The sequence below is a fragment of the Gossypium hirsutum genome, chromosome A08 (assembly GCF_007990345.1).
Source record: "Gossypium hirsutum isolate 1008001.06 chromosome A08, Gossypium_hirsutum_v2.1, whole genome shotgun sequence".
Taxonomy (NCBI): Eukaryota; Viridiplantae; Streptophyta; class Magnoliopsida; order Malvales; family Malvaceae; genus Gossypium; species Gossypium hirsutum.
In genome coordinates this window covers 84,756,677-84,777,984 of record NC_053431.1, presented here as the reverse complement: position 1 = coordinate 84,777,984, position 21,308 = coordinate 84,756,677, and positions in this window count along the sequence as shown.

Sequence of the window (21,308 nt, the reverse complement as noted above, 5' to 3'; positions counted from 1 at the left end):
TTAGTTAAACCAGAACAGTGGTTTCAGAACCACAAATCCAAGGTCGTAAAATTATTTTAATATTTTTTTAAGTTTATGGCATGAAATTAGTATGTGTGCAAGTTTCGTGAAATAATTTTATCGTTTAAGTAAATAATTTGAAAAAAGGACTTAATCATGTAAAATGCAAAAATAGCATGCTATAAGTTAAAAGTGCTTAATTGCTATGGTTTATTAAATGAAAGGTCCTTATGTTGTAATTAGACTATTGATAGGGGAGATGGACATTAATGGCCTTATATTTGATGTTTTAAATGTTTATAAACCAAGGTTAAAATGGTAAAAACAGAATTAATGTATAATTAAAATAAAACAAGCATGAAATTAGTCCATTATCATCTTTTTGCACCAAATTTGAAGAAGAAAAGAAAGCTTGAATGTGTTTAGGGTTTTGGCAACTTGAGGCTTTGATTAAGGTACGGTTTTAGCTCAATTTTTAATGACTTTTATGTTTTTGTGATCGTTGCTTAGTAATCTAGCAAGCCCGTACCCTAATTTCTGAAATTGTTGATGAAATTGTGATTTGTCATTGATGAATGCTTAAGCTTTTGAATGATTTTTGATGAATTATGAAAGCTTGATGATAGATATTAAAGTTTTGTTAAGTGATTTTTGACAAAAATGTCAAATAGGGATTTAATTCTGAAAAGTATAAATTGAAGGGTTAAAATGTGAAATAAATGTGAAATATGGGCTGATATATATACTAGGAAAATTAGGCTAGCATGTATTTGAAAGAAATTGGGTAATTTTGTGTATTTGTGAAATAAGGACTACATTGTAAGAAACGTGAAACTTTAGGGGCTAAAGTGCAAAAATGCCCAAATATGTGTTTATGAACTAAATTGAATGTGTTCATGAATAAAAGAGTTAATGTTGAATGTATATAGATCAAGAACAAAAGAAATCGAATTTAGATCGAGGGAAGTCGAAAGTTATTGAATAGTTAATTTGGCCCCTCTATTCCGATTACGAGGTAAGTTCATATGCAAATAAATATCTTTAAATTTAATTACATGTGTTTACTTGTCATGGAAATGTTATAAATGTTGAAAGAGCACTTATGATCAAGAATCAACAGAGCTACAATATCCGAAAGTCTCGTAAAAACGTTATGAATAGTATAGGATACGAATGTCATGACATTAGGTTACCGAGATGTGATTACATGTAAGACCATGTCTGGGACATTGGCATTGTATTGCGATTACGTGTAAGACCATGTCTGGGACATTGGCATCGTTAATTGATTACATGTTAGACCCTGTCTAGGACAGTGGCATCGATATGTGATAATATGTAAAACCATATCTAGGATATGGCATTGTACAAGCTTATGTGATTTTCGAGTATCCTTAACGATTCCGAATGGTTCAAGGAGCAAATTCAAGTCGAGAAAGAATATGTGAATAAACTAAGTGACTCAGGTACGTACGAAATTCATACGAGTATTGAAAAGGGAAAGTATTTGATGAACTTGATTAAGACATTGAATATATGTTCAATGAGAAAGGTTTGTAAATTTGAATGTGATTAGCTATGTTTAGCATATTTGAATTGATATGAAAATATCCATGTGTTTACTTTATTTGTATATGGCTTACTAAGCTTTTGAAGCTTACTTTGTATGCTATTTCCCTATTTTATAAATTATCAAAGCTAGCAAAAAATTCGGGAATCGTCGGGAAACGTCATCACACTATTGATAATCTCACTGGTACTTCTGAGAATTTTGTATATATGGTATATGGCATGTATAGGTTAGTGTCATATTGGTATGTTTTGAGTTATGATTTTACCCATGTGATTTGCCTTGTAAATGTTGGTGTGTATGGCTATTTAAGTTGGCTTGAATTGTGTTCTGTAAGTAATATATATGTGTGATGTATATAATGCCTTATATGTTGGTTTGCTTTGGTATGGTTATAGGTTGGCTATTTGGATAGTTGTAAGTTGGTGTATTAATGCTTGAGGAATGGTATATTATGGTATGTTTTGTAGCTGATGAATTGATATGTTTAGGAGGCATGATTTAGTTGATGGAAAGGTGATGAAAATAAATAGCAAAGTTATGTGATATTGATGATTGTGACACATTGATTTGTTATGTTTTTTAATATGGAATTAAGTAGTTGAAATGGTTGAGTATAGATGACATGATAGGTGTATGAATTGACATGTTTTGGCTGTCTATATATGTGTTAAAATGGTACCAATATGGTTATTTTGTGTGCATGAGAAAAGGGTGGCAAATTGGCTTTTCAAATGGCCTATTTTTGTCCACACTGGTAGAGACACGGGTGTGTGTCTTCATTGTGTGTGACACACGGTCATGCTACACGGGTCCCTTGGGGTACCCTTTCAAATTAAGTCAGTATACCCTATAGGTTTGACACAGCCTAAACACACCGGCGTGTCTACTGGCCGTGTGTGGCACACGGGCTGGCACATGGACGTGTGGTCGCCCGTGTGGTACAAGTTAGTAATCCCTCTAGTTTTCCCACGGTCATGGCACACAGGCATGTCCTCGGCCATGTGGTACAAGTCAGAATGTCTGCCCTATTTTCACACGGCTTGTGACACTGGCGTGTCTAGTGGCAGTGTGAGGCACACGGCCTGTTCACACGGCGTGTGACCCTTTAATGTTTGAAAATTTTATAAGATTCTCAAAGTTTGCAAATGTTACTGATTTAGTCCCGAACCATTTCTAAGCATGTTTTAAGGTCTCGTAAGACCTTATAAAGGACAATGTGATTGAGATGAATGGATTTTTATTATGATTGCATAAATGTATATTAATGATGTAAATTATCCGGTAATGCTTCGTCACCCTATTCTGACGAAGGATACGGGTTAGGGGTGTTACATTTTATTGGTATTAGAGTTACAGTTTAGTTGATTCTAGGACTAACGTAGCATATCAGAGTCTAGCTATAAATGTCATATATATAAACTGTGATAGTGTAATGATTCCTAACAAATAAAAATGTGTTTTTTGTATAGAAAATGGATCCCGATTGAGCCCTAGCTGATGATGTGGAAAGTAATGCACTCGCCCCCGCTCAAAGAGTAGAGCAATCTGATTCTAGACTCGTATCTAGTAGCTAAGGGGGAGAGGTTAAGCAAGCCTTCTTTCAGATGATTAGTGAGTGGTTTACGGAGTTCGTTCGAACAAATCCTGCTGCTCAACAACCTCTATCCTCACCTGTTACTCAACAAGTCCCAGTTGTGCCACCAGTGATAGATCCAATTTGATTGAGTAAGTCGCCTGTTGATAAGATTCAGAAACACGGGGCTGAAGAATTCCAGGCTACAGTTGATAATGATGCAGAGAGGGCTGAGTTCTGCCTCGAGAACACAATTAGAGTATTTGATGAATTTTCCTGCACTCCAGATGAATGAATCAAGTGTGTTGTATCTTTACTTAGAGACAATGCATACTATTGGTGGAAAACATTGATATATGTAGTTCCAAGGGAACGAGTCACCTAGGAGTTATTCCAATCTGAATTCTGAAAGAAGTATATAAGTCAGTGATTTCTTGATCAGGAACATAAAGAGTTTTTAGAATTGAAACAAAGCGGAATGACTGTGACCGAGTACAAAAGAGAATTTGCACGATTAAGCAAATATGCTCTGGAATATATTTCTAACGAAGAGATTATGTGTAAGCGGTTCATTGATGGGTTGAATGAAAATATAAAACTTCTAGTTGGGATTCTAGAAATCAAAGAATTTATTGTTTTAGTTAAGAAGGCTTGTAAAGCCGAGGATCTCAGCAAAGGAAAGAGAAAAGTTGATTTTGAAGCAAGGGGTTTGAGAAAGAGATCAACTAGTAAATCTTATCAGTCTGCATCGAAGAAATTTTGAGACCCGTTTAATCGTTCTACTACACTAGTAAGACATTCAAACAGAGATCGTGAAAATAACCTGTAAATTCTAAAGCTCCAGCTACTTCAATAGCTAGTGTTGGGAGTGTGAGACCTAACCGACTTGAATGTAAACATTATGGTAAATGGCATCCCGGTGATTGTAGATCGAATGATTAGGCTTGTTTTAAATATGGATCATTAGATCATTTTATCAGAGATTTCCCAGAGTTAGCTGAAAAAGATAATGTTCAGAGTATAAGGCCAAATAACACTTTAGTTAGAGGGAGGCCATCCTGTAATGAGGTAAATGTGAGTGGTGGTAGAGGTGCGACATGAGACATGCTGCGAGATCTGATGCTAGAGCACCTGCACGAGTCTACACTATTCACGCTCGCGAAGAAGCATCATCTCCAGATGTTATCACCGGTACTTTCACTCTCTATGATACTAAAGTTATTACATTGATAGATCTAGGACCAACTCTTTCTTATATATGTGTGAATTTAGTATCCAGTAAGATTTTTCCTGTAAAGTCTACTCAATTTGTAATTAGAGTATCAAACCCCTTAGGGAAGTGTATGTTGGTTGATAAAGTGAGCAAGAACTGTCCGTTGATGATTCGAGATTTTTGTTTTCCAGCTGATTTGATGTTGTTACCATTTTATGAATTTGATATAATTTTGGGTATGGATTGGCTAACGTTGCATGATGCCATTATGAATTGCAAACGAAAGATGATTGATTTGAGATGTCAGAATAATGAGATTATCCGGATTAAGTCTGATGATCTGAATGGCTTGCCAGTGGTGATTTCATCTATGTTAGCTCAGAAATATGTGAGAAAAGGTTACGAAGCTTATTTTGCTTATGTGCTTGATACAAAATTGACTAAAAAGAATATCGAATCAGTGCCAGTTGTGTGTAAGTATCCGGATGTATTTCCTGAAGATATGTCGGGATTACCACCTATTCGAGAAATTGAGTTTGGCATTGAATTGGTGCTGGGAACGACTCCTATATCGATAGCTCCTTACAGAATGGCTCTGACAAAGTTAAAAGAATTAAAAGCTCAGTTGCAAGAATTAACTGACAGAGGTTTGCAAGACCGAATTTCTCACCTTGGGGTGCTCCTGTATTGTTTGTGAAAAAGAAAGATGGCATGATGAGAATGTGCATAGACTACCGACAGCTTAACAAAATGACAATCAAGAATAAGTATCCTCTACCCACAATAGATGATCTGTTTGATCAGTTAAAAGAGGCTACAGTATTTTCAAAGATAGATTTGAGATCAGGTTATTACCAGTTGCGAGTTAAAGATTTTGATGCGCCAAAGACAACATTTAGAATGAGGTATGGTCATTATGAATTCTTAGTTATGCCTTTTGGACTAACAAATGTACCTGTTGTCTTTATGGATTTAATTAATCAGATTTTCAGACTGTACCTAAATCAATTTTTTGTTGTGTTTGTTGATGATATATTGATATACTCATGAAATGAATTCGAGCATGCTGAGCATCTAAGAATTGTATTACAGACTCTGTGAGATAAGAAATTATTTACAAAGTTCAACAAATGTGAAATTTTGTTGCGCAAAGTTGGTTTTCTGGGGCATATTGTGTCAGCATTAGGTATTCGAGTCGATCCGAGCAAGATATCTGCAATTATTGATTGGAAGCCTCTAAGAAATGTATCCAAAGTTCGCAGTTTTATGGGATTAGCTGGCTATTATAGACAGTTTGTGAAAGGCTTTTCGATGATTGCGACTCCGTTGACGAGATTGCTTCAGAAAGATCTAAAATTTGAATGGTCTGAGAAATGTCAGAAAAGTTTTGATCAGCAAAATTTCTTTTAACTGAAGCTCCAATGTTAGTACAGCCAGAATCGGGTAAAGAATTTGTGATCTATAGTGATGCATCGTTGAATGGTCTGGGTTGTGTTTTGATGCAGAAAGGCAATGTTATAGCTTATGCCTCAAGACAGTTGAAGCCACATGAAAAGAATTACCCGACGCACGATTTAGAGTTAGCAGCCATTGTGTTTACGTTAAAGATTTGGTGCCATTATTTTTTCGGTGAGAAATGCCATGTTTATTCAGACCACAAGTGTTTGAAATATATGATGACTCAGATAGATTTGAATTTGCGACAGCGGAGATGGCTAGAATTATAAAAAGATTACGATCTAGTTATTCATTATTGTAACAGCCCGATTTTAGCTTAAATTAGAACAGTGGTTTCAGGACCACAAATCTGATGTCTTAAAATTATTTTAATAATATTTTTTGTGTTTACAACATGTGAATATATATGTGTGAAAATTTCGTGAGCTAATTTTATCATTTAATAGCTCAATTTGAGAAAAAGGACTAAATCGCGTAAAATGCAAAAGTTGCATTCTATTTGATAAAAGTGTCTAATTGTCATGGCTTATTAAATGAGAGGTCCTTATGATGTAATTAGACTATGGTTAGTGGAATTTGTCATAAATGACCAACCATTATGTGTTTTATTAATGTTTTAATAAAGGTTATTTTTGTAATTGTAAAATTAAGTTTAATTAAACAAAACCAAAAAAAAATATGATTCATTCATTCATCTTTTCAACCAAAAATAGAAAGAAAACAAGGGATAGGATGCTTTTATGCATTCGGCACTTTAATAGCTAGATTGAGGTATGTTCTTTGCTCGGTTTTTGATATTTTTACGTTTTTGAGATCTTTGCTTTGTATTCTAGCTAGCCCATGCTTTAATTTTTGAAAGTGTTAGTGATTTTGAAAAATTACATTGATGAATCCATGAGCTTTGTGTTAGATGATGATGAAAAATGGAAAATAAATGATAGATTATCAAGTTTTGTTAAGTGATTTTGAGTAAAAATGCCTAAATAGGATTAAATTGAGAAAAGTGTAAATTAAAGGGTTAAATGTGTGAAATATTGATAAATATGGGCTGTTATGGAGTCTATAGAAATTCAGATAGCATGTATTTGAAAGAAATTGTGTAATTTTGGGTATTTGTGAATTAAGGACTAAATTGTAAGAAATGTGAAAGTTTAGGGCTAAAGTGTAAAAATTCCCAAATATGTGTTTGTGGACTAAATTGAATGTGTTAATGAATAAAAGAGTTAAATTTGATTATCTATAGATCAAGAAAAGAGGAACCCGGACTTAGATCGAGGCAAGAGCAAAGTACTTGATTAATCGATTAGCTTCATCGTTTTTACGTCTGAGGTAAGTTCGTACGAGATAAACTTGTTACAATTATATTTTTAATTCTTTGTTATTACATAAATTGTATATTTACAAGACTACGGTAATGTTCAATGACAAATCGACTATATTTTGCACTTACTGTGCGTTTTGAGATAGCTTTGGCTATATAAAGCACTTAGTGTGCGATTTGGAGTAGCTTCAGCTTTATGTGGAACTTAATGTGTGAGACTGAGATAGCTTTCGCTATATGATGCACTTAGTGTGCGAGATAATAATAGTTTCAGCTTTGTTTTGGCACTTAGTGTGCGAGATATTGAATAATTTACAGTAATACAAGAAGGTATGAGTTCGATATGAATTTGTACAGATATGTACATATAAAGCATGAAATTCAAATAGAAGAAGTCATGAAGTTTATATATATAGCATAAGAACAAGAATGTGAAAGGTTTGTTAATAATCATGAGTTACATGTTATTATCCTTAGATTGATGAATGATATATTAGTAATTAGATAAGTTTATATCATACGAACTTACTAAGCTATGAAGCTTACTGTGTGTTATTTGTCTTTGTTTTATAGAGTATCGAAGCTAGCTCGAACATTGGGGATCATCGGGAACTATCATCACACTATTGACTACTCGTTGGTATTTTGAAGCTTTGTATATATGGTATATGGCATGTATAGGCTAGTGTCATTTTGGTATGTTATGAACTTTGAATTTAGCCATGTGAGTTGCCTTGTAAATGGTGTTGTTGATGAAGTTGAATTTGGCTTGATTTATATGTTGTCAAGTGATATGTATGTGATGTATATAATACCTTCTATGTTGGCTTATTTTGGTCTGTTTTTGAATATGGAATTAATTAGTTTATATGGTCGAATATAGATGACATGATATGTGTATGAATTAATATGTTTTGGTTGTCTATAAACGTTATGAAATGGTACCATTTTGGTTTCTAGTCGTGCATGAGAAAAGGGTGGCAAATTGACTTTGCAAATAGCCTATTTTTGTCCACACAAGCAAAGACACAGGCGTGTGTCTCATCTGTGAGCGACACACGGTTATGTTATATGGTCGTGTATTCCCTAGGATAGTCATTCAAATTTAAGTCAGTCTTGAGCATGGCCTAGACACACGGGCGTGTCTGGTGGCTGTGTGAGGCAGACAGCCTTGGCACATGGGCGTGTGTGGCCATTTCAAATGGTACACGGGCTAGACACACGAGCGTGTGGTCGGCCATGTGACCCAAGCCAGTATGTATGCCCTATTTTCATACGGCCTGTGACACGAGCGTGTCTGGTGGTCGTGTGAGGCACACGGCCTGTTCACACGGGCGTGTTACCCCTAAATGTAAGAAAATTTTCTAAGTTTCGAAAATATTTGTATGTGATCGGTTTAGTCCTAAACCTATACTAAGCATGTCGTAAGGCCTCATAGGCCCTCTTAAGGGACAATGTGGTTATATTTGATTGATGTTTATATGGGAATCCTTAATGTATGTTAAATGTATGCTTTTGTGTTATGATTGATCAGTAATACCTCGTAGCTCTATTCCGGCGATGGATACGGGTTAGGGGTCTGGGAAAAGCAAATGTTGTTACTAAAGCATTAAGCAGGAAATCTTTGTTTACTTTACGTGCAATAAATACTCAGTTGACTCTATTTGACGACGACTCAATTGTAGCTGAGTTGAAAGCGAGACCGTCGTTTATACAGCAGATTTACGATGCTCATAAAGTTGATAATGAAATGTTAGCAAAATGAGCTCAATGTGATTCAAACCCTAATTCAGAGTTTCAAGTTGATTCCAATGATTGTTTAAGATTCAAAGGCTGAATATGTGTTCCGAGAAATTTAGAGTTGATTCAAATTATTTTGAATAAAGCACATAGTAGTCATTTGTCTATTCCTCCGGGAAACACGAAAATGTATAATGACTTGAAACAGCTTTATTGGTGGCATGGCATGAAACGTGATATTTCAGAATTTGTTTCGAAATGTTTGATTTGTTAGCAAGTTAAAGCTGAGCATCAGGTACTGTCTGGCTTATTGCAACCGATTATGATCCCCGAGTAAAAATGAGATAGAGTGACTATGGATTTTGTTTTGGGTTTACCCCTATCTCTAAGTAAGAAAGATGCAATCGGGGTTGTAGTTGACAAATTGACAAAATCGACTCATTTCATTCCAGTACGAACAGACTTTTCGCTTGAAAAGTTAGCTGAGTTGTATATATCTAAGGTTGTGAGATTACACGGAGTACCTGTTTCTATTGTTTCGGATAGAGATCCGAGGTTCACATCGAGGTTTTGGAAGAAACTACAAGATGCACTGGGTACAAAACTACATTTTAGTACCTCATTTTACACGCAGACGGATGGTCAATCCGAGTGAGTTATATAGATACTCAAGGATATATTGAGATGTTGCATTCTTGAGTTCAAAGGTACATGGGAAAGGTATTTACTGTTGATTGAATTCGCACATAACAATAGTTTTCAATCTAGTATTAAATGGCACCATACGAAGCTTTATATGGTCGAAAGTGTCGAACACCATTGTACTGGACTGAACTTAGCAAAAATAAGATTCACGGGGTTGATCTAATTAGAGAAACAGAAGAAAAAGTAAAAGTAATTCGTGATAGTCTAAAAGTAGCGTTAGATCGACAGAAATCATACGCAGATTTGAAATGGAAAGATAGAGTTTCAAATCGAGGATAAAGTGTTTTTGAAAGTATCTCCGTGGAAGAAAATATTACGGTTTGGTCGAAAAGGAAATTTGAGTCCGCGATTCATCGGACCATATAAGATTCTCGAGTGAATTGGACGAGTGTCTTATCAGTTAGCATTGTTGTCTGAGTTAGAAATGATACATAATGTATTTCATGTATCGATGCCTCGACGATACCGATCTAATCCTTCGCATGTTATTTCCCCAACTAAAATTAAGATTCAGTCAGATTTATCATATAGTGAGGAACCAATCTGAATTCTAGCTCGTGAGATCAAAGAACTAAGAAATAAAAGAATAGCGTTATTAAAAGTATTATGGCATCGACACGGGGTTGAAAAAGCTACATGGAAACCCAATGATGCTATGAGAAAGCAATATCCAAACCTATTCACTAGTAAGATTTTCAGGGACGAAAATCCCTAAGGGGGAGAGTTGTAACAGCCCAGTTTTAGTTAAATGCGAGCAGTGGTTTTGGAACCATAAATCAGAGGTCGTAAAATTATTTTAATATTATTTTTGATGTTTATGGCATGAAATTAGATATGTGTGAAATTTTTGTGAAATAATTTTATCGTTTAAGTGATTAATTTGAGAAAAGGAAAAAATAGCATGCTATAGGTGTAACACCCCTAGCCCGTATCCATCGCTGGATTAAGGTTATGAGGTATTACCGATCTTACTATTATTCATAAAAATGTTCATTATAAATTGCAATTCGAGATTCAGATCACATATATGCTTATAACTCAATCCAATATCAAATCTTAAAAAAAAATTACCTGCACAACGCAGCATAAATAATGTATGTCCTAAAATGTATATATATATAAGTTAAACATTTTATACATATACAGAGCATGGAACACATCCATAACTTCATTATTGACTGTTAGACTTGTTTTGTAAATGTCGCGCGTATGCACAAATTTTACATTAATTAAAACAAATGTCATTACCTTTCTTTTTTTTTATTCATGTGGCATTACTTTATTAATTATTATGTTGTTCATAGGTCATTCATTAAGGCTATCTAATACACCCATTAAATATATATATATAAACATGTAAGTAGGTATAACTAAACATAACTGAATAAAACTATAAGGCAAGTCATAATTTCAACTTAACAAATCACCATCACATAAGAGACGCAACATATGTTATAGAGCTCAAACACATTTTACCATTTAGCATAAACCCGTTAAAGAACCCTAATGATAATTTAATATCACATCATGAAAAATTCATTATATTATCAAGCTGCCATTAAATCACAATAACAACCTTTGCATACACTTCTATGTAAACTAAAAGAAGTCATAGTACATAATTTAAATAAAAATCACATATGCATCATTGGTGCTATATAACATGGCCATACCTACTATCAATACATATATATATGTAACTAATGCTCATTTATCCAAAATTTTAAGGCCACCATTAACTTATGCGTACATGTCAAATAATTAACCAAAACAATTTTAAAATGTATTTAATACTTGTTACCTTTCATCACCGAATGGTAATACTTAAATCTAAGCTCACTAAGCATTATATCTATGCACATACAAGCCTAAGCCAAAGCATATAAAGCAAATTCACATATGTATACTTCATCTAACTTAATCACATCCAAACTAATTTAACATGCTTATGACCGATTCTACCATGTCACTTACTAAGTCATAAACCAACCTTAATATACAATCACATAGCACCATTTATAAATGTTCATAGCATACGACATCTTGACCCAAAATAGACTTAAACCATAACTAAATCAAAACCAAAATCAAGCAAGGTAGTTAAGCCATTTTCCATGGCTAATATACAAACATTTTCAAAATAATTAATCCCCAAAGCCAGTCTATACATGCCATAATTTAAGTTTAGCTTATAAGGTACCAAAATAGTAGATAGTGTGATGAACTTGGCTGGCAGTCCTCGAGCTCGTAGCTTGACTCCAAAATCTATAAAACAAAGTAACATAACACACAGAGTAAGCTATCATAGCTTAGTAAGCCATAAGTAAATAAACAATCTAGCGATATAACCAACTCATTTTAAACTTAACTGAATTATACTAGTATAAGTATGCTTAGTCTCAACCTACCAATTTCATACATGATATTTTCATTTTTATACAAAATTCCCACTTTAGCCGAATGCCTATATAACCAATATGAGTAATACACATTTCACTTACAAAGCCAATATATCATTTGACAGTCAAATATACTTATACTCATAAACACCAACTCAAGCATCTTAATATATCATCATGTACACATTACCTAAATGGCCAAATGCACATGGTTACATCAATAAACATATCTCATATCATTTCGAAGACAATCACAATATATATATCTTATCAAGATCGATTACACTTTTATAATTACACATTCCATATTTACTTCATAAGTCATTTGTATCAAACATTAAATACTTACTTACCTTACTTTGAATAGGTAACAAGTTAACCCATACCTGGCATATAGCTCATTTTACACATTCAATCATAGCTTATATTTGCCCGATGAACCATTCGGAATCAGATAGGACACTCAGATAGTCACATAAATCGTACAATGCCAACATCCCAGACGTGGTCTTACATGTAGCCACATATAGATGCCACTATCCCAGATAGGGTCTTACTCATACACACATATCGAAATCACATATCGATGCCATGATCTTACTCGCACACATATATCAGAATCCTATGTCATGACATATATATCCTAACTATTCCTAAGGTTCATACAGGGCTTTCAGACGTCGTAACTCGGTCGAAACGATTTCATGAACATAGTTACCATGCTTATACATTCGGCATTAGCACATATTAATTCATATATTTCATATCAGCATATATTCTTTACATTAGATTAAAATTAAGTACATCTATTTGCTTATAAACTTACCTCGGACGTTATAAACTGAACAGGGCAGTTAGTCGACGACTTTCATTTTTCCCCTATCTAAATCCGATTTCTTTAGTTCTTGATCTAAACATATTCAAATTAAGCTTATTCAAACATATTTTCATTCAATTTAGTTCAAAAACACATAAATGGTAAAATTACCATTTTACCCCTAAAATTTACAATTTTTACAATTTAGTCCTTATCGCACAAAACACAAAATACACAAAATTTTCCTATACTCATGTTGGGCCGAATTTTACCCATGCTTATACAAGTCCATATATTTCATTTATTTCACATTTTAGTCCCTCAAATTATTATTTTTACAATTTAGTCCTAATTACTCAAAATCATCAAAAACTCCAATACAAAGCATGTTAATCTAAAACATATCTTTCATTTTCATTATCAAACAACAAAAATCATAAGCTCTCATCAATGGCATAACTCAAAATATTCATCAAAATCAAAAATTCAAGCATGGGTTTTGTAGTACTCGAAGCAACAATCTCAAAAACGTAAAAATTATCAAAAACCGAGCTGAACACTTACCTTGATTGAGCTTAGAACCAGCCGAACCCTAGCGTGGTTTCTTTCTTTTTTCTTGTTTTAACTTTCGGTAATGAAGAGCAAATGAAACTAAATAATTTTGATAACTTTATTATTAACTAATATATGTTTATTAACTAAATTACTTAAATAACCTTAATGAAATAATAACAAAACTATATAATATATGTCTTTTAACGTCCACTTATTATGTCAATGGGCTATTCACAACTTAAGGACTTCCATTTAATAAGCCAATAACAATCTGGCCCTTTATGCTTTTAACTACCAAATTTTCAATTTACGCGATTAAGTCATTTTTCTTAATCGGATACTTAAACGACAAAATTAAATAACGAAAATTTTATAGATATAAATTCACACAAAATAAACATAAAATATAATTTTTATTTGACTCAAATTCGTGGTCCTGAAACCACCGTTCCGATTAGGGTCTAAATTGGGTTGTTGCAATAAGTTAAAAGTGCTTATTGCTATGGCTTATTAAATGGAAGGTCCTTATGTTGTAATTAGACCGTTGATAGTGGAGATGGACATTAATGGCCTTATATTTGATGTTTTAAGTGTTTATAAACCAAGGTTAAAATGGTAAAAATAGAATTAATGTATAATTAAAATAAATCAAATATGAAATTAGTCCATTATCATCTTTTTGCACCGAATTTGAAGAAGAAAAGAAAGCTTGAATGTGTTTAGGGTTTCAGCTTGAGGCTTTCATTAAGATACAGTTTTAGCTCGATTTTTTTATGATTTCTATGTTTTTATGATCGTTACTTAGTAATAATCTAGCTAGCCCGTAACCTAATTTCTAAAATTGTTGATGAAATTGTGAGTTGCCATTAATGAATGCTTGAGCTTTTGAATGATTGTTGATGAATTATGAAAGCTTGATGATAGATATTAAAGTTTTGTTAAGTGATTTTTGATGAATTATGAAGCCTATTCACACGTACGTGTGACCCTTTAGTGTTTGAAAATTTTATAAGTTTCTCAAAGTTTGCAAATGTTACCAGTTTAGTCCCGAGCCCCTTCTAAGCATATTTTAAGGTCTCGTAAGACCTTATAAGGGACAATTTGATTGAGATGAATGGAATTTTATTATGATTGCATAAATGTATATTAATAATGTGTATTATCTGATAATGCTTCGTAACCCTATTTTGGTGAAGGATATGGGTTAGAGGTGTTACATTAAAGCCGAGCACCAATTGCCTTCGGGTTTGCTACAACTGTTAAGATTCCCTTATGGAAATAGGAACGAGTGATGATGGACTTCGTTAATGGGTTGCCCTTAACACCCACTAAGAAGGATTCTGTTTGGGTCATCATGGATGGATTGACCAAATCCGCTCATTTTATTCTAGTTCAGACGGACTACTCTCTACAGAAGCTAGCAAAGCTCTATATCCCCAAGATTGTAAGATTGCATGGGGTTCCTGTTTTGATAATTTCTGATAGAGATCCTCGTTTCACTTCTTGATTTTGGAAGAAATTACATAAAGCTCTGGGTTCAATATTGGACTTCAGTACTGTGTTTCATCCTCTGACCGATGGTCAATCTAGAAGGGTGATTCAGATACTAGAGGATATGCTTCGGAGTTGTCTGATAGACTTCTGAGGTAGTTGGAAGGATTATCTGCCACTAGCTGAGTTCGCCTCCAATAACAGTTTCCAGATTAGCATTCAGATGGCACTTTACGAGGCTTTGTATGGTCGTAAGTGTCGTACTCTGCTATGTTGGATTGAGTTGCGTGGCATCAGGTTTTGGGTCCTGAGTTGGTTTCTGAGACCAAAGATAAGGTTAGATTGATTCAGGATTGTCTGAAGGCGGCTTCTGATAGACAGAAGTCTTATGCAGATCTGAAAAGGAGAAATATTAAGTACTCTGTGAGTGACTTCATCTTTCTTACGGTTTCTCCGTGGAAGAAAGTTTTGAGGTCCAGTCATAAGGGCAGGTTAAGCCCTAGGTTCATTGGGCCATATCTGCTTTTGAAGCATGTGGGACCGATCGCTTATCAGTTGGAGCTACCTTCAGAGTTGGACCGTATCCATAATGTACTTTATGTCTCGATGTTGAGGCTGTATCTGTCTGATCCATCTCACATTGTTTCTGTTGAGGAGATCGACATTAGACCAGATTGTCTTTTGAGAAGGAGCTGGTTCAGATTTTGGATCGTGATATTAAAGTTCTGAGGAGGAAGTCAATACTATTATTGAAGGTTCTGTAGAGGAATCATGGCACTGAGGAAGCCAAATGGGAACCTGAGGACTCGATACGTCAGTAATATCCTCATCTGTTCGGATCAGGTAAATTTCGACGTCGAAATTTCTTTTAGGGTAGAGTTGTAATGCCCTAAATAATTTATTTCTATTTCTGTAAATATCTTGCAGAAATATGTGTCTGCTTCAGTGGTTGAGTGTTCTAGGTGTATGTGAGAGGTCTTGTGTTCAATTCCCTCTTTGGCAATTTTTGTTATTTTTTATCTAAGCCTTACCCTTGTTGAGTGGGTTTATAGAAAATTTTCTATTAAATCATATCAGAACGAGCCTATTGGCTTGAGTGGTAAGGGCGTTAGTGTGTTGGACGTCTTGTATTTGATTCCTGCATTGGCAAGGGTGTTAATTTTTGCTCAGTTGTCTAATGGAATTTTGGTGGAGTTGGGATTCTTAGAATGTAACAGCCTGTTTTTAGGTCAAATCAGAACAGTGGTTTCGGGACCACAAATTCAAAGTTAAAATATTTATTTTATTATTTTAATAAGGTTTAAAGCATGATAGATTGATTATGTGAAATTTTCGTTAAGAAATTTCACCATTTAAATGCTTAATTCGGTAAAAATGACTAAATCGCGTAAAGCATAAAACTTGTGTTCTATTAGCTAAAAGTGTCAAATAGCTATAGAACATTAAAGTAAAGGTCCTTAAGTGATAAATAGTCCATTTGTGGTTAGTGGATGATGGTAGCATGGAAAATGGTGTAATTTTGAATTATTTTTAAGGTTAAAATGGTAAATGGTTAATAAATGTTATGATAATTAACACAAAAACATAATTTTTGGTTATCATCCTCACTTAACCGATTCTATAAGAAGAAAAAGAACAAAATTTTCTCTCCTAGGGTTTGGTCACTTGAATATCAAATTGGTAAGTGATTTGAACTCGATTTTTGATGATTTTTATGTTTTTGAGATCGTTGCTTCGTATATTAGCTAGCCCGTACCTTAATTTTTGAATTTTTTCATGATTTTGAAGGATTCCATTATTGAATAATTGAGTTATTTAATGTTTAATGGAATATTATGAAGGTTTAATGATAGTTTTACAAGTTTTACAAAGTAATTTTTGATAAAAATGCAAAATAGGGATTAAATTGTGAAATTTTAAATTTTGTGGTTAAAAGTGTAAAATAATGATAGATATGGGCTCCTAGTAGTATATAGGAAATTTGGCTACCATGGATTATGGTCAAATTGTGCAATTTTGCATTTTTATGTGTTAAGGACTAAATTGCAAAGTAGTCAAAAGTCTAGGGGTAAAATTATAAATTAGCCAAAATGAATGTTTTAGGCTAAATTGAATAGAATGAAAGTTTGAATGATTTAATTTGACATCAAATAGATCAAGATAAACAATTACCAAAATTAGATCGGGGGAAACGAAAGGTTGACGAGTATACGACGGTTATATGAGTTAATACGAGGTAAGTTCGTATAATTAGAATCAAACTTTTCTATACTTGTAATTGTTGAATTGAATGTATATATTTGAAATACTTGAAATATAAATGTCTTAATGATATATTATATTCGTTACCGAGCCCCGTTTGAACTATGTGAATTCATTGGATGCGAGTGACCTGTTATTGAGATTACCGTATTGGTTGAGCTCCTGCATTTGTTACGGACTCACCACAGCTCGTAAGAGCCTACTGTTTTAGCTCATTGGAGCTTACCGATTCAGCTCAAAAGAGCTTAGCTTACTGATTCAGCTCAAAAGAGCTTACTGTTCAGCTCAATAGAGCTTACCGTTTTCAGCTCAATAGAGCTTACTATTTATCAGCTCAGAAGAAGCTTACCGACCATGAATCGAAAGAGCATTTATGATGATGAATTGACAGATTACTGACATTGTTCACTCGACTATCCTTTGAAGTTCTAATAAGTTCAACGGGCCTAAATAATGTTATATTGACGAGTTACAATTTATAAATGTTATTAATGTTATACATGATATATGAATCTAGAATGATGAAAAGCATTGTATTAATGGATGATTTCATGTATGTTTACAATGACTAACATTTGATGAATATTTGTGATTAGGTGTTGATTAATTGAATAGGTTGCATATTTGTAATGCTTTAATTGTGTATAAATGGTAAGTTTAATTCTAAATTATACGGCCTTACTAAGCTATAAGCTTACTCTATTTCTTTTTCTATGTTTTATAGAGGTTCGTTAGCTCGCTCATTTTGAACAAGTCGGAGTTGCACGTCACACTATCCAAATTCTAATTGGTATTTTGAACTTGTAAAAATATGTAAATATGGCATGTATAGGCTAGTTTAAGGGATGATAGTTATGCTACTTGATATCTTGACTTTAGCATATTTTTGTGTGTATATGCTAAGCCATGTGATTTGGCTTATTTTGATGTTATATTTTGGTTGAATTGAAGTGTTCAATTATGGTATGTTTTATCAAGGAAAGATGGAATAAAATTATGCAAATGAAGTCTTGATATATAGATGTTAGATGAATAGATTATACATGTGGTTAAATAGGCATTTGGATTTGTAAATGGTAAGTTTTTATATGACTTATAATGTGTATTGAAATGGTTATTTTGGTTGCCCATTGAGTTGCATAAATGTGGTAAATTATGTTTGTAATTGTTTGTGTATTTAGGGTGGCAATATGGCTTTGCAAATGGCCAATTTTTGTCCACACGTGCGTGTGTCTCAGCCCTGTGCGACATACGGTTAAGTTACACGGCCGTACGTCCCCTAGGGTACCCTACAAATTAAGTCAGTATACCCTACAGGTCTAACACAGTTCAGACACACGGGCATGTCTATTGGCCGTGTGTGTCACACGGGTTCACACACGGGCGTGTGATTGATCGTGTGACATAAGTCAGTATACCCTCTAAATGGTGCATGGCCTAGCACACGGGCGTGTGAGGCCATTTCAAAGGGCACACAGGCTAGACACATGGGCGTGTGGTTGGCCGTGTGACCCAAGTCAGTATCCTCTCCAGTTTTCACATGGCCTGGCACACAGGCGTGTCCTTGGCCGTGTGGCACAAGTCAATATGTATGCCCTGTTTCCATACGGTCTAAGACACGGGGGTGTCTATTAGCCGTGTGAGGCACACAGCCTATTCACACGGGCATGTGACGCTTGAAAGGTTGAAAATTTTATAAGTTTCTAAATTTTTATATGTTATCAATTTAGTCCCAAATGCATGATTAAGGCTTTGTATGCTTGATTTAAGTATATAATGAATGTGAATGAGTGATATTTACTGAAATGTAATGTTATTTGATAAATTATCATTCTAAACCGGGTTATAAGTCTGGTAATGCCTTTTAACCTATTCCAGCGATGATTACGGGTTAGGGGTATTACAGAGAAAGTTGTTTGTTAATGCGTTAGTGGGGATTAAATTGAGGAATTTAATAGATATTCTTACTTTTTAATTATTTTTTTCCAAATTTTTCTCTTTTCTCCCTAAATTTTCCCTCTGATTTTTTTTTTAATTTTTATTTATGGTTTCTGACGTTTTTCCCTTTTCGGTAAAATCATTAATTCGTTCTCCTTTTTTGATTCTGTTAGGGGTCCAATCGTTTAATCGTGCATTTGGTTTGTGGGGTTCTCTAATTGATTGGTAAGTGAGCTTTGTGTGTCTATGACTTTTGTTTGGGATTTTGGCAATGACAATCTATAATGATTGATTAGTGGTAATTCGTGTTTAGGAGCAAATTGTGGAGCAGGGAATTGCACTTCAACGGTTTAGTGCGAGTTAGAGGCGATTTTTCATTGGTGGTAAGTCAGTTCCATGTTGATTCTTATGTCGAAATTGTTAACTAATCTGCTAAACCGATGTTGGGTACTCTGTTTTTAGGTTTCGAAAGGCTCAGGTTTGTTTTGCATCAAAATCGTAATAGGTGTGTACCTTTTATACAGAAAATCAAACTTCGACAAAATCCGAAAAACTACATTGTGGAAGCCACACGGGCGTGTGCCTGGCTGTGTGGTTGGTCGTGTGTGAGACATGGCCGTATGGTTGATGAGGGCACGGCCGTGTGGTGGTGTGAGTGTGGCCGTGTGGGCCCACACAGGCGTGTGGGTTTGGGTCATGCTGTGTGAGCCACATAGGTAAGGTCAATCTGGGTGTGTGGGCCACACGGGCATGTGGGCCCATATTTCTGAAATTTTCCCTAGGGTCGCTCGAGTCGTTTCGATCGACTGTGGGCCTACTGTATGGTCAGTAAGGGCTAACTAAACCCTAAAGCTATGTGATCTATTAGTCTGATATTTTTTTTTGAATATGTTACTGTTATGCATGTCTGATTAGTCTGATGTATATATATCTGATATTTGTATATAAACATGTGAGCATGATAACTCTGATTATATATATCTAATTGGGGTGGGATTTGTATATGTGGAGGAAGTGTTCTGTATGGCTATCATCGCCTATATTCTGGCAGCTTGGCTGCACATTATCTGACATGTCGTAATAGCACGATATGGTGTGTAGGGATGGGTGGGTGTTTTTAACCCCACATGGTGTGATGGAATGGTCAGAGTTGGTGTGTAAAGGATGGAGGTAGGATTCTGTATTTCTGATCTACATATTTGTCCTGTTATTTGAAACTGTAAAGGGCTTAGGTCCTAACCTGAATCTGTATCAGACTATGTATGAGTTCACTGTATGTATTGCATGTCTATTTTTGTTGGGTTACACACTGAGATTACGAAAACTCACATCTGTTTATCTGTTCTGTTCAGGTAATCCACAAGCTTAGACGGGTCGGTGTGACGGAGGCTCAGCGGTGACCACTTGATTGAAAACTATTTTACTTAGTAAATTATGTTTTTCTTATTTATTTATAATTCTAGCTTCATTAGAGAGAGTTTGTACTTTTTAGGGCTCTCCGTGCTATTGGAGTTTATTTTTGTTTTGGACGCAGTTTTTGACTCTTTCATTGAGATGCATGATGAAAAATACGGTTTTATGAAAGCAAAGGTTTTTCTGAAAACACGAACTAGATTTCTAAAATATAGCGGTTTTAAAACTTCCGCTGTAAATTATGTTTTGGTAAATAAATGAATTAAATAACACTTTCGAAAATAGTTATAAACATATATGAACTATGAAACTAGAATGACTTGACGAAATGAATTTGTTTTCAAAACCCTACCTTGTGACATATCTAGATTTGGCCATAACATTTAAGTCGGGTTTGAGGTGTTACAGGAACCAGAATCCTTTTTAACCTTGTCCCAAAAAACTAATATATCTCAAAATATACAACTTCATTGCTTACACTGTTTCTTCCATACAAAACTAGGCTCAATAAGTTTTAATTTCATATTTAATTCAACCTCTAAATAAGTTTATATGATTTTTGTTGAATTTTCAAAGTTAAGCCATTACTGTTGTCCAAACTATTTTAATGAAAATATTTTCTTTTCCATGGTTCTTTGCACTATCTTTCATTCAATCAAACATAATCATCATAATTTGATTACTATTAAATTTAATCACTAATAATTATGTGTATATTACATATTCATTTCTTAATCTTAATATTTTTCACAACACAAATCACATTTTTTCTTACTTACAAATTTAGTGTTTTAAATATCTGTACTTCATCAAATACTTTTTATTTCTATTATTTAGATTAAAAAACATT